Consider the following 13,965-nt stretch of genomic DNA (forward strand, 5'->3'; position numbering starts at 1 on the left):
TTGTTGGCCATTTGTATATCTTCTTTTGAGAATTTCCTATTCAGGTCCTTAACCTACTTTTTGATGAGATTGTTTTTTCTTGCTGATTTAAGTTCCTTGTAGATATTGGAAATTACTCCTCCACTGAATATATAGATTGTAAAGATTTCCTCCCACTCTGGGGGTTGTCTGTTTAATCTGCTGATTATTTCTTTTGCTGTGCAGAAAGCTTTTAGTTTAATTAAGTCCTATCTATTTATCTTTGTTTTTATTGTATTTGCTTTGGGGTTCTTGGTCATGAAGTCTTTGCCTAAGCTAATTTCTAGAAGTGTTTTTCCAAAGTTATCTTGTAGAATTTTTATGGTTTCAGGTCTTAGATTTAAGCCTTTGATCCATCTTGAGTTGATTTTTTTGTATAAGGTTAGAAATGAGGATCCAGTTTCCTTCTTTTACATGTGGCGTGCTAATTATCCCAGTACCATTTGTTGAATAGGGTGTCCTTTCCCTAGTTTTATGTTTTTCTTTACTTTGTTGAAGATCAGTTGACTGTAAGTATTTGACTTTATTTCTTTTTTTTTTTGAGACGGAGTCTCACTCTGTCGCCCAAGCTGGAGTGCAGTGGCCAGATCTCAGCTCACTGCAAGCTCCGCCTCCCAGGTTCACGCCATTCTCCTGCCTCAGCCTCCCGAGTAGCTGGGACCACAGGCGCCCGCCACCTTGCCCGGCTAGTTTTTTGTATTTTTTAGTATTTCTGGGGTCTCTCTTATGTTCCATTGGTGTATGTGCCTATTTTTATACCAGTACCATACTATTTGGGTGACTATGGCCTTATAGTGTAGTTTAAAGTTGGGTAATGTGTTACCTCTGGATGTTCATTTTGCTTAGTCTTGCTTTGGCTATGTGAGCTCTTTTTTGGTTCCATATGAATTTTAGGAATTTTTTTTTCCAGTTCTGTGAAGAATTATGGTGGTATTTTTATGAAAATTGCATTTGATTTGTAGATCACTTTTGGCAGTATGGTCGTTTTCACGATATTGATTCTACCCATCCATGAGCAAGGGTGTATTTCCACTTGTTTGGGACATCTATGATTTCTTTCAGCAGTGTTTCATAGTTTTCCTTGCAGAGGTCTTTCATCTACATGGTTAAATATATTTCTGAATATTTATTTATTTATTTGTTTGTTTATTTATATATTTATTTATTTTCGCAGCTGTTTTAAAAGAGATTGAGTTCTTGATTTCATTCTCAGCTTGGTCACTGTTGGTGTATAGTAGAGCTAATGATTTGTGTACATTAATTTTGTATCCTGAAACTTTGCTGAATTCATTCACAGTTCTAGAAGCATTTTGGATGAGTCTTTAGGATTTTCTAGGTATACAATCATGTCATCAGCAAACAGTGACAGTCTGACTTCCTCTTTATCACTCTGGATGCCCTTATTTCTTTCTCTTGTCTGATTGCTCTGGTTAGGACTTCCAGAACTATGTTGAGCAAAAGTGGTGAAAGTGGGTACTATTGTCTTCTTCCAGTTCTTATGTGGTATGCTTTCAACTTTTCCCCATTCAGTATAATGTTGGCTTTGGGGATGCCATAGATGGCTTTTATTACTTTAAGGTATGTCCCTTCTATGCCAATTTTGCTGAGGGTTTTAATCATAAAGAGATGCTGGGTTTTGTCAAATTCTTTTTCTGCATCTATTGAGATAATAATGTGATTTTTGTTTTTAATTCTATTTCTGTGATGTATCACATTTATTGACTTGTGGATGTCAAATCATCCCTGCGTTTCTGGTATGAAACCCACTTGATCATGGAGGATTATCTTTCTGATATGTTGTTGGATTCAGTTAGCTAGTATTTTGTTGAGTATTTTTGCATCTATGTTCATCAGGGATATTTGTCTGTAGTTTTCATTTTTCATTATGTCCTTTCCTGGTTTTGATATTAGGGTGATACTGGCTTCCTAGGATGATTCAGGGAGGATTCCTTCTTTCTCTATCTTTTGGAATAGTAACAATAAGACTAGTACCAATTCTTCTTTGAATGTCTGATAGAATTCAGCTGTGAATCTATCTGGTCCTGAACATTTTTGGTTGGGTAACTTTAATTACCTTTTTTTTTTTTTAATTGATGCTGATGAACAGAGTGTGTATTCTGAAGTTCCTGGGTAAAATGTTCTGTAAATATCTGCTAAATCATTCATTCTAGGTAAAGTTTAAGTCCATTGTTTCTTGATGGACTTAACTTGTCTTGATGACTTGTCTAGTGCTGTCAGTGGAGTATTGAAGTCTATCTCATTTCTTAGATCTAGTAGTTATTGTTTTATAAATTTGGGCACTCCAGTGTTAGGTGCATACATGTTTAGAATTGTGATATTTGCCTGTTGTACTAGTCCATTTATCACTATATAATATCCCTTTTTGTCTTTTTTACCTGCTATTGCTTCGAAGTTTATTTTGTCTGATATAAGAATAGCTATTCCTATTCTCGTTTAGTGTTTATTTACATGGATTATCTTTCTCCAACCCTTTACCTTAAGTTTATGTGAGTCCTTATGTGTCAGATGAGTCTCTTCAAGACAGCAGATACTTGGTTGGTGAATTCTTTTCCATTCTGCCATTCTGTATCTTTTAATTCAGCATTTATGCCATTTACATTCAACATTAGTATTTGAGATGTGAGATACTATTCTATTTAATATTATTTGTTGTCTGAATACCTTGTTTTTTTTTTACATTGTGATGTTATTTTATAGGTCCTATGAGATCTATTCTTTAAGTAGATTCTATTTTACTGTATCTTGAAGATTTGTTTCAAGTAATCACAACACTTTGGGAGGCCGAGGCAGGTGGATCATGATGTCAGGAGATAGAGACCATTCTGGCTAACATGGTGAAACCCCCATCTCTACTAAAAATACAAAAAATTAGCCAGGCATGGTGGCAGGCACCTGTAGTCCCAGCTACTTGGGAGGCTGAGGCAGGAGAATGGCATGAACCCAGGAAGCGGAGCTTGCAGTGAGCCAAAACCGTGCCACTGCACTCCAGGCTGGGCAACAGAGGAGATTCCACCTAAAAAAAAAAAAAAAAAAAAAAAATTAGAGCTTCTTTTAGCAGTTCTTGTAGTTCTGGCTTGGTAGAGGCAAATTCTCCAGTATTTGTTTGCCTGAAACACTGTATCTTTCTTTTTTCAGTGCAGCTTAGTTTCACAGGATACAAGCTTCTTCACTGATACTTGTTTTGTTTAAGGAAGCTAAAATAGGACCCTTGTCCCTTCTGGCTTGTAGGGTTTCTGTGGGCGAAATCTGTTGCTAATCTGATAGATTTTCCTTTATAGGTTACCTGATACTTTTGCCTCAGAGCTCTTAAGATTCTTTCCTTTGTCTTGACTTTAGATAACCTGATAACTATGTGTCTAGGTGATAATCTTTTTGCAATGATTTTCCGAGGTGTTCTTTGAGCTTTTTGTATTTGGTTGTCTAGATCTCTAGCAAGGTCAGTGAAATTTTCCTTGCTATTTCCTCAAATATGTTTTTCAAACTTTTAGATTTCTCTTCTTCCTTGGGTGGAAGAAGAATAATTGGTGTTAAAAATAACACCAATTATTTATAGGTTTGGTCATTTAACATAATCCCAAACTTCTTGAAGGTTTTGTTCTCTTTTTTAATTCTTTCTTCTTTGTCTTTGTCAGATTGGGTTAATTCAAAAGACTTGTCTTTGAGCTCTGATGTTCTTTCTTCTATGTGTTCAATTCTATTGCTGAGACTTTCCAGGGCATTTTGTAATTCTCTAAGTGTGTCCTTCATTTCCAGAAGTTGTAATTTTTTTTTTTTTTTATTTATGCTATCTATCTCACTGAAGATTTTTCCATTCATATCCTGTAATATTTTTATGTTGCACTTTGCCTTTCTATGGCGCCTCCTTGATTAGCCCAATAGTTATCTTCTGAATTCTTTTTCTGGTAATTCAGAGATTTTGTCTTGGTTTGGATCCATTGCTGGTGAGCTGGTGTGATCCTTTTGGGGTGTTAAAGAACCTTGTTTTGTCATATTACCAGTATTGTTTTTCTGATTTCTTCTCATTTGGATAGACTATGTTGGAGGAGAGATCTGGACTCAAGGGCTACTATTCAGATTCTTCTGTACCATGGGGTGCTCCCTTGATATGGTGCTCTCCCCCTTCCCCTAGGGATGGGGCATCCTGAGAGCCGAACTGCAGTAATTTTCATTTCTCTTCTGAATCTGGCCACTCAGCAGAGCTACTGGGTCCAGGTTGGTACTCGGCAGTGTCTGCAAAGAGTCCTGTGATGTGATCTGTCTTCATGTCTCGCAGCCATAGATATCAGCGCTTGCTCCAGTGGAGGTAGAAGGGGAGTGAAGTGGACTCTGTGTGGGTCCTTGGTTATATTTTTGTTAGGTGCCCTGGTTTTGTGTCGGTCGGCCACTAGCCAGGAGGTGGTGCTTTCAAAAGCGCATCAGCTGTGGTTGTATAGGGAGGATACAAGCTTGTGTTAGGGTCAGGCAGTGGGCAGTCCCAAAGGATTATGTCCTTTGTCTTCAGCTAGCAGAATGGGTTGAGAAAGACCATCAGGTGGGTGCAGGGTTATGCATATCTGAGCTCAGACTCTTTTTGGGTGGGGCTTGCTGCGGCTGCTGTGGGGATTGGGGGTGTGGTTCCCAGGCCAATGGAGTTATATTCTCAGGAAGATGATAGTTAGCTCTGCTGCATCACACAGGTCACCACGGAAATGGGGGAAAGCAGCAGCCACAGGCCTCACCCAGCTCCCATGCCGTCCACAGCCCAAACAGCCCCTCTAACTCTCACCATGCTCCTGCCAACAGCACTGAGTTTATTTCCAGGCAGCCATTAGGTGGGGCTGAGAATCTAACCAGGCTACAAACCAGCCAGCTGAGAAAGCAAGCAGACCCACAGCTTCTCAGCTATCTCACGGAACCTGCAGCGGCAATCCATTCACTTCAAAGGGTCTGTGGATTCTCTTAGCTTTCCTGGTATGTTCCTGCAGTAGTTCTTGGAGCAAAAATTCATGATGTAGGTTTCTACACGCGGCTCGTGTGTCTGAATGGGAGTTGTAAGTTAGTCCTGCTTCCAATCTGCCATTTTCCTTCTTCTTTACCCCTCTGCCTGTTTTTGTGCTGCTATTTCATAATTCCCTTCACCACAGTATTTCAGCATCACTGTACTTTTTGCAACACTACCAAAGACCAACACTTTCCAAACTCAGGGACTTAGACCACTTGCGAAACACACTCTTCCCTTGACTTTTGTAGGTTTAGTTCGTGGTCAATGCCTTGTGCTCAGAGAGGCTTTCCCAAACTATAAAATGAAGGTTTACCTAAGCTCTATCATCTATCTCAGCACCTTTTCCCTTTTTGGTACATATTACATCTGAATATATTTATTTGTTGTTGAGTACTTAGTACTTTCACTTAATACTTAGTACTTCTGACCATGCTTCCTTCCCAATTGTGAGTTCCATGAGGACATGAACTAAGTCCGTGTTTTTGTTTCTGTGTTGCCTAAGCCCTGGAATATATTAAGTAAGAATGACGTTAAATAAGTGAATCAAAGAATGAATAAACTCACCATTACTTATTTTCCATTTTCATAGCCAAGCATTAGTATTAGTTTTGTCAGAAGAAACTGATTATACCAACAGTGGCCCTCTCTCTATCATATCTAATAATCTACTTGAAACAAACTATATTTTTTGTTCATCCCCTTAACATTAGGTTTAACCAGATTAGAAGTTATTATTTTTCTTGGGATATGAGACACTCACTAAGGCACAGTAAGGGTTTCACAGATCTTGAAAATGCAACTAAAATCTTCTCACACTGGCTTCTCACACTTGTGAACCACAGGCCAAGCGAGGAGCTAATTACTATGCTAGGTAAAATAATTTAATCCTTGTTATAATGAAAGCCTAGGGTTGCTACTACACAAAGGCAGAGGAAGATGTATGTCTGGAACCCAGGGCCTTTCTTTTCCTAGTGATAATTGTCAATAGAAAAATGCAGCAACAACAACTCTAAAAAAAAAAAAAAAAAACAGTGGGCGCAGTGGCTCACGCCTGTAATCCCAGCACTTTGGGAGGTCGAGGCAGGCAGATGACAAGGTCAGGAGATCGAGACCATCCTGGCTAACTCGGTGAAACTCCGTCTCTACTAAAAATACAAAAACTTAACGGGGCGTGGTGGCGGGCACCTGTAGTCCTAGCTACTCTGGAGGCTGAGGCAGGAGAATGGCGTGAACCCGGGAGGCAGAGCTTGCAGTGAGTTGAGATCGCGCCACCGCACTCCAGCCTGGGTGACAGAGCGAGATTCCGTTTCTCAAAAAAAAAAAAAAAAAAAAAAAAAGACAAATAAACATTCATACTGTCAGTGATGAAATTTTGAGTCACTCATCAGAAAGTAATTCAGGCCAGACAATATGCTGGAATATGTTGAAGAAAATCTAAAACTAGGTGTCCCAGGAGGGAGGTGAAATAATTATAGCCTACAGACCATCAGCTACAGTAGTGAGAACAGTAGCTGGTTTCATTTAGATTTTGGCCTTCAGTCTAGAAGATCATAACTGCCCACCACCTAAAGGGGACTTATAAATCTTCTTTTAGGGAAGACGTGCAGACATTTGTTCTCATAAAGAATGAAGCCTCCATGTGTTGTGGAAGACAAATATAATGGGATGACATGAATGGCTCTGAGTAGGTCAAGGAATGTATTATATTGGGCATATGTATCTCCTCAGATTCTGTTGGTTTCTCCTGTTTCCTGCACCTTTGGCTATTTGTTATACTTTTGTCACCTTTGGGGTCCTAATTACTTCATACGGGCCAGGAACTTCTGTGCCTGTGGGCAGTCACACTACATTTGGGGATTGGAGGACTCTACCCACAACTTCCAGACAGGAATAAAGTGCCATATCATCAAGCATAAAATATGGCCTCCCCAGAGGCTGCCAAAGCTTTCAGACCAATGCCAACTGGAAATGTGGGGAGTTAGCACCTTAAAAGAGAAATAAGATCAATGAAAGATAGGAGGTAGAAGATACCAACACCAGTAGTTTATCATATTCTATTTTTCATCATTCATTCCCTCATTCCCTGTTTCAATTACCTATCTGCTCATCTGCTCCAGTCTTTTTTCTTTTTTTTTTTTCAACCTAGGTTTTTTGGTTTGTTTTGGTTTTGTTTTTATTTTTTGAGACAGGGTCTCACTCTATCATCCAGGCTGGAGTACAGTGGCATAATCATAGCTCACTGCAACCTTGAACTCCCGGGCTCAAGCAATTCTCCCACTTCAGCCTCCTGAGTAGACAGGACTACAGGCATGTGTCATCACACCCAGCAAATTTTTGTATTTTGTTGTGGGGTAGAGATGGGGTTTCACCATGTTGCCCAGGCTGGTCTTGAACTACTGTGCTCAAGTAGTCCACCTGCCTTGGCCTCACTAAGTGCTGGGATTACAAATGTGAGTCACTGCACCTGGCCTGAACCTAGGTTTAGAGTTACCAATAAATGTTAAGTCCTGTGAATTCCAAAATTTCTATGTATTTAAATATATTTATTGATGAATCTATGAATATATAACCTATAAGAATGCACATGACAAATAGTTGTTTTTCTGGAAGCATGAATTAAGGTTAATTCATTACTTCAGTAATTTGTAAAAAAAAACCTTTCTATGGATTCGAATGGGTATCATAATACTGTATCTGTAGCTTATCTGTGTTTCCTTTAACCTTTTCTCTCTTTTGAAAGAGTAGCAAACTTTATTTTGATATTCAATAGCTGTCTTTTATATTATCTATAGATACTGCATAATAATTAACAAAATTAAGAAATGTATTACTGAAATAAAATTATCATTGTAAAAAACATCCATACATTCTCAGTGAGCTATAACATAAACATTATTTCCTCAATATACTGGCATCCCTCATAAGAACTTACTAAAATACACAGCTAAAATAAAAGACACTATGGACAACTCATAACTTGGAATCTCGAAAAGTTCAGAGTCTAGTGGGTAAAACAGATGCTCAATGTAATAGACATTGATAAAAGTTGTAATAAAGAAATGCACCAGGGCTCAGAGAGCAAAAGGGAAGGACCAATTAACACTGCCCAGCAAGGCTGTCAAAAAAAAAAAAAAAAAAGGTAATATTTGAAATATGTTCTAAAGGATCAGGAAGAAGTCTCCAAAGGAAAGACAAGTAAAGACTGTTCCCAGCAGAAAAGCAAAATTCACAACAAACATTGACATTTATTATGTTTCCACCAGTGATCTGTGCTCTGGAAATGGAATGATAAACAGGTACATAAGGTCTAGAGTTTTCGTTCCAGTAAGGGACAAATACTGAACAAAGGGAAAAATATTAGTTACGAGTTCTGCGCATATAATTAAAACAAGAGAACATGATAGAACGTGACTGGGAACTATTTGAGTGCCAGTGGTCAGGGATCACCCCACTGGAGAGGTGCCATTTATGACAAGCAGCATGAGTCATCAGAGAAAGGGATGAAAAGAAAATTCCCATAGCAAGATGATGGAATTTGTGTAATGAGAGAAATAAGAGCAGCTCAGTTAGATGCACAGTTAGGGAATTGTATGGTGAATTTAATCCTGAAGGTGTGAGAAATATTTTTATGCATATAAGAAAGGAAGGGACTTTTCTAGTATAGTGTCTGCAATTAAAGTGAGAAGGACCTGCAGATAGAATAATAAGGAAGATGATGCACTTTTTAGTTGGTTGAAAGGAGGGGCACACCTGAGCCTAGATGGTGGCAGAGTTATAGAAACATGGACAAGATAATTTTTAAGAGAGATGTAGATGATGGGTATGTTAAGACTTAAGAAGTGACAATCAAAAGATTTAAAGGTAAAAATATTGACAAAATTAAGGAATATAAGTAGATGCATAGTTTGGGTGGTCCTCTGTGAATAATAATGCAATTCACCAAGAAAAGGAATTCAAGTAGAGGTATAGTTTTCATTTTCAGTGAATGGTGAGTAAGTGAGGGACAGAAGAATACTTTAGTCGAGACATGTTGATTTGGTGGTGCTTGCGAGATTCTGAGTAGTCAGCATATAATTAGAAATACAAATCTAAAGCTTAACAGACAAAGCAGAACATTTCAAATTCAGTAATAATGAGGAAAAATCATACAAGAAATATTTGGGTTTGTTAGGATTTGTGTGAATAAATTCATCATCTGATTACCAATCTGCAAGATCTTCCAAACATAAATCAGAAAGCCTTGTCATACATAGTTCTCCCATTACCAGATGAGAACGCTCTGAAAAAATCACACGTGAACAGCATCAAGGAAAACTCCCTCCATGATATAGGAAATCCTCCCAGTCAGTTGATACTCTTTTGAAGTCAGCAATAATGGATCTAGCAAATAGGCTTAAACTTGGAAACTCTCAAGCTGCTTTAATTCTGTTCTCCAAGGTGAATTTTATGGGTACTTAGATTCCAAATTCAAATCCTAATTTGTTCTCTGTATTGCACCTTACATATTTGGGTATTCAACATACAGGAGTTACCTGTCTGTGCTATAAATACAAGAACTACAATAGAATTCTTATTGAGAGATAGGGAAGAAAAATGTAGGTTCCCTTACAATGGGAAAAATACTCTATTATATAATTAAATATACAGTGAATTACTTCCATTTTCTGATCATGAAAAATCAGAAGTTGTAAAAATATATTATCTGTCAACATAAAAAAAATTCACCACATGACATAGTAGAAAAATCATTGGGTTTAGGTTCAGAATACCATATCCAAGTCCCAGTACCACCATTTATTAACTGTGAGAATGTAGACAAGAAATTTAATCTCTCTAAGCTCCACTCTTTATCTGAAAAATGAGAAAAATAGTACCTCACTTGTAGGGTTGTCATGGTAATTAACTGAAAATTCATGTAAAAAGCAGTGTATAAACCACATAGGATTAAACCACGTAAATTTCAGTTAAGGATGGCACCTTTTAACCAAGTGTTAATTAAATAGATAAACAGGATATACACCTGACTGAAACTAACTCCCAGGCATGACTTAGAGAACAACAGAGGATTGGGTCTAAATCCAGTTCTATTTCTACCTAAAACTTATGATTCAATAGCCCCTTAGAAGAACCAGGAAGCTAAAGGCAGTTACTTCTTGCAGTCTTTCAAGTTTGATGGGGCGCTGAGAAAACAGTATAAAAGAAAGAGGATTGTGAAGTTGACGGTCTCATTACCTAAATTATAATTGAGTGAAGACAATTCAATTCAAATGACTTAAATACCAATTAGTTAAAAGACAAATTAAAGCTGTGATTCCAAGCTTAAGGGCAAGGTGAAGCTCTGAAAGTCGTGGCATGAAATCCAGAATACAGTGACTTTCTGAAGTTCCCGATGTGCTGAACTAATGTGCTGAAGCTCATAAGCTATTATTAATTGCTGCAAAAAAAATCAGATAACTTAATCTTAAAAAAAAATGCTTCTTATTGAATTTAAATGTTAGATTACTTTTACATTGTTTTTAAAATAATGTACATTCATATTTTATTGTTTTAAAGTATATTTACTAGTAACTAGATGCAACATTAACGTTATTTTGAAAAGTTAAACTTTCTGTTTTGATAAATAAGGTGTGGTATCTAATAAAAAAATAGAAAACTAAAAAGAAAATTTTAAGATCTCTAAGTCAGAGGTTTTCAAAACTAGCTGCCCATTAGAATCTCTTGGGGAACTTTGTAAACATGCCATTTTATGGGCTTTATTCCTAGAGGATCTAATTTTACATATTAGGTGAGTCCTGGGCAACAGCAGTTTTAGAAGCTCCACAGATAATACTAACAAAATCGATGCTAAGCATCTCCTACCTCAAGATGAGATGCATGGACTTTATGTAGATCCCAGGGCTTTCATGTATGTCCATACCCTTCAAGCATTACCACTAGAAGTAACCGAGTAGATAGAAGTAGAATTGCTACAATTCTACTTTACATTTTAATATATTTTAAAGTAACATAAAATAATACCATACCCTAACCAGTCTATTAGTATTCTTATTTGGTTTCTCTATATGTTGCCATAACAAAGAGAACTGTTAACATCTTCCTCTTTTCTGTCAACTTTTTGGCCAATATTGTCATATATAAGTTCTACAGTGAATTTGTCAAAATGATCAAAATCATCACCCCTCAATACAAAATCACAGCTCAGTAGTTTAACTCATTTATTTATCTGGAAATAAGTTTTGAAGAATATTTAACCTAGGAGACCAATCAGAATGCAACCTTCTTCAAAGGCAAATGATTTTTGGGAGTCAAGCTAAAGATTTTACAGTAGTTACGTATAAGTGATTGCTCTCTCCCTCAAACTTTTCAAACTCTTGGTCCTTCTATTAAGTATATTTCAAAATAGTGCACACAGTTAGCAGTATGTTATATGAATATTGTTGGTTGTGTTTTTAAATTGTTGTAAATCCCTCATCCATGCAGACTATTCTATAGCCCTCCATGGAGAATACAAGTCAGTCTCTTTATTCTTCATAACAGAGCTTGATTTTTCCATATGCGTACCAGTTACCTAAAAACATAAGTGCAATACTACAGGCAAGACCTACTCCATATGCTCTGCTAAACTGCTATACAACTCCTGCCAAAAACAGAGCTGACATAACTGATCTGTGTAACAATACGTGAATTCTAATTCACTATTTGCTCAGTTAGATTATTAAGTCTCCTCTTGCAACAAAATATGAGAAAGCTAAATAACAGGTCTAGTCCTTGGAAAGTCTTTATGTCATGTTTGCTTGCAAGACAAGAAATCAATTTTAAGCATATATAAATTATATATATATATAAAATTTGCATTACATATATAGTATGTATAACATAATATATATTAGTATTATCTTAAGACCAAATTATTGTTAAATTTTATAATATTTAAATCAGTAATATCTACTAGAACCTTATGAATAATGGGAATAATGAAAATGTTTTATTCTGTGCTAATCAATATCATAGCAACTAGACATGTAGCTGTTGAACAATTGATATGTGGTTAATAAAACTGACTGATTGAATTTTTAAGTTTGTTTAAGTTTAATTCATTGAACATTTACTTTCAATGGCTACATATGAATAGTTCAGATTTTGACAAATTGAGTTTTTCAGATTAAAAGTCATGAATGCTGTGATTGCTTATATTATGTATTTAATACATGGTAATTTGTCAAGAAATAACACAGCATGAAGTATTAAGATTTTTAGCCAAAAACATTAAAATGTATATTATGTAGTGATATCAAAAATAGACAACCATTTTCTCTATAGGTTGTCTGGAATTCTTGTATTCTGTGGTTTCAAAGTCACTTAAATTCTTTCCGTAATTTTCAGGTTTTGTTTTTAAACTATGGCTTATGTAAGAAAGATTCAACATGATAATTAAAAGTGCTCCTCCTCAAATAATGAATTGAGGGATTTCTGAATAATCTTTATTCTGAATGTGTGTAAATCATTACTATATTTTCTTATATTAACTTTTTTCATTTGTTTAAATAGTAGGGATATGCTAATGTGCTGTAAAAGAATTTTGGTAAAATGTACAACACATTGATATGCTGAAATCATAAATGGACTTTTCAGAATGAGGGTCATTCTTATACTCCTAATTATATTCAATAAAAATCCTTAACAAATGGTCCACTATTGCTATTAATTATTTAGTTTAGGACTAACAATAAAAGCAATTTGAAAGTGATATAAATAGCCAAATTCATCACATTGGTTAAAAATGCTTGGTTGAGTGATAAACTGATTGACTAGGTCATGAATTGTGCTTCTATTTGTTGTACACTCATAGGTATCTTATTGGAACTTAGGTTCCAATTCAAAGGAATTTAGTGTTTGGAATTATCTTTTAGTTTGCCTCTTTTTTAAAACAGAAGTTGCAATTGAGGAATGTTTAACAAAAGAATCTCCCAAGAGCATTTTCAGAAACTTCTAGATACTCTCTAACCACTGGTTAGGAAACATTGCTGCCTCCCGGTTTTGATTCACTTTCTCTCCTTCCAAAGGGCCTTTAAACATGCTCTGCAAATAGGCATCACTTGACCCTGCAGAGCAATCCCACCTTCAAGTCTTGCATTAAAAACCTTCCACAAGCCGGTTGTTTTCCCTTTGCTTTAAATTCTCCAGAGAAAATGACTATAATCTCAAAGAATTTGTACAATTAGTAGAGGTATTAGAAATAGGCTAGTCTACTTTCAGATGAGCAAAGAGACATCTATATTAATGTCTTTCCCAGGAATATACAACTTTCAAGAAGCAGTCATGATTCAAACTCAGAAATTCTATTTCCAGATTGCTGCTGTTTCCACTTCACTGGACTTTCTCTTCTCATGAGGACAAGCAAAGAAAAATGTCAAAATACAGTGCAGATGACAAATATAAAATAAGCTTAATATCTCTCTCCATTTGCATTTGTGTGTCCATGTGCTTTAAGAGAAAATTTTCTCTGTGAAAATAAAGAGGTGCGAGAGAGTAGCAAGTGTTGCTGGAACAGCCACTTAATTAACATTTTCCTCCCATACTACCTGGGATTTTTGTTTCTTTTCTGCTCCTTGGTGATCTGTTAGTTTATATACATGTAACTGTGACTTCCTGTTCCATTTTGTCTTTAAAATTAACTATTCAAATTAATCATAAATACTGAGTGAACAGGTTTTCCAGATGTATTCTATGTCTAATCCTCAACTTTTGTGAAAATGGAAATTCAATGCATTATTATTTTACTATTTAAGAAAGGCTCAATTATGTATAATTTTATTTAAATTTTAGAATGGCTACTATTTACTGGAAACCACATAAAACCCAGGAAGAATCTTTGAATGTAACGTAATCATTAGCAGTAATTACACATGGAAATAAAAATGGTTCTAGTTTATTTTGAGAGGTAG

Source organism: Rhinopithecus roxellana, chromosome 4 (assembly GCF_007565055.1).
Source record: "Rhinopithecus roxellana isolate Shanxi Qingling chromosome 4, ASM756505v1, whole genome shotgun sequence".
NCBI classification, from domain to species: Eukaryota; Metazoa; Chordata; class Mammalia; order Primates; family Cercopithecidae; genus Rhinopithecus; species Rhinopithecus roxellana.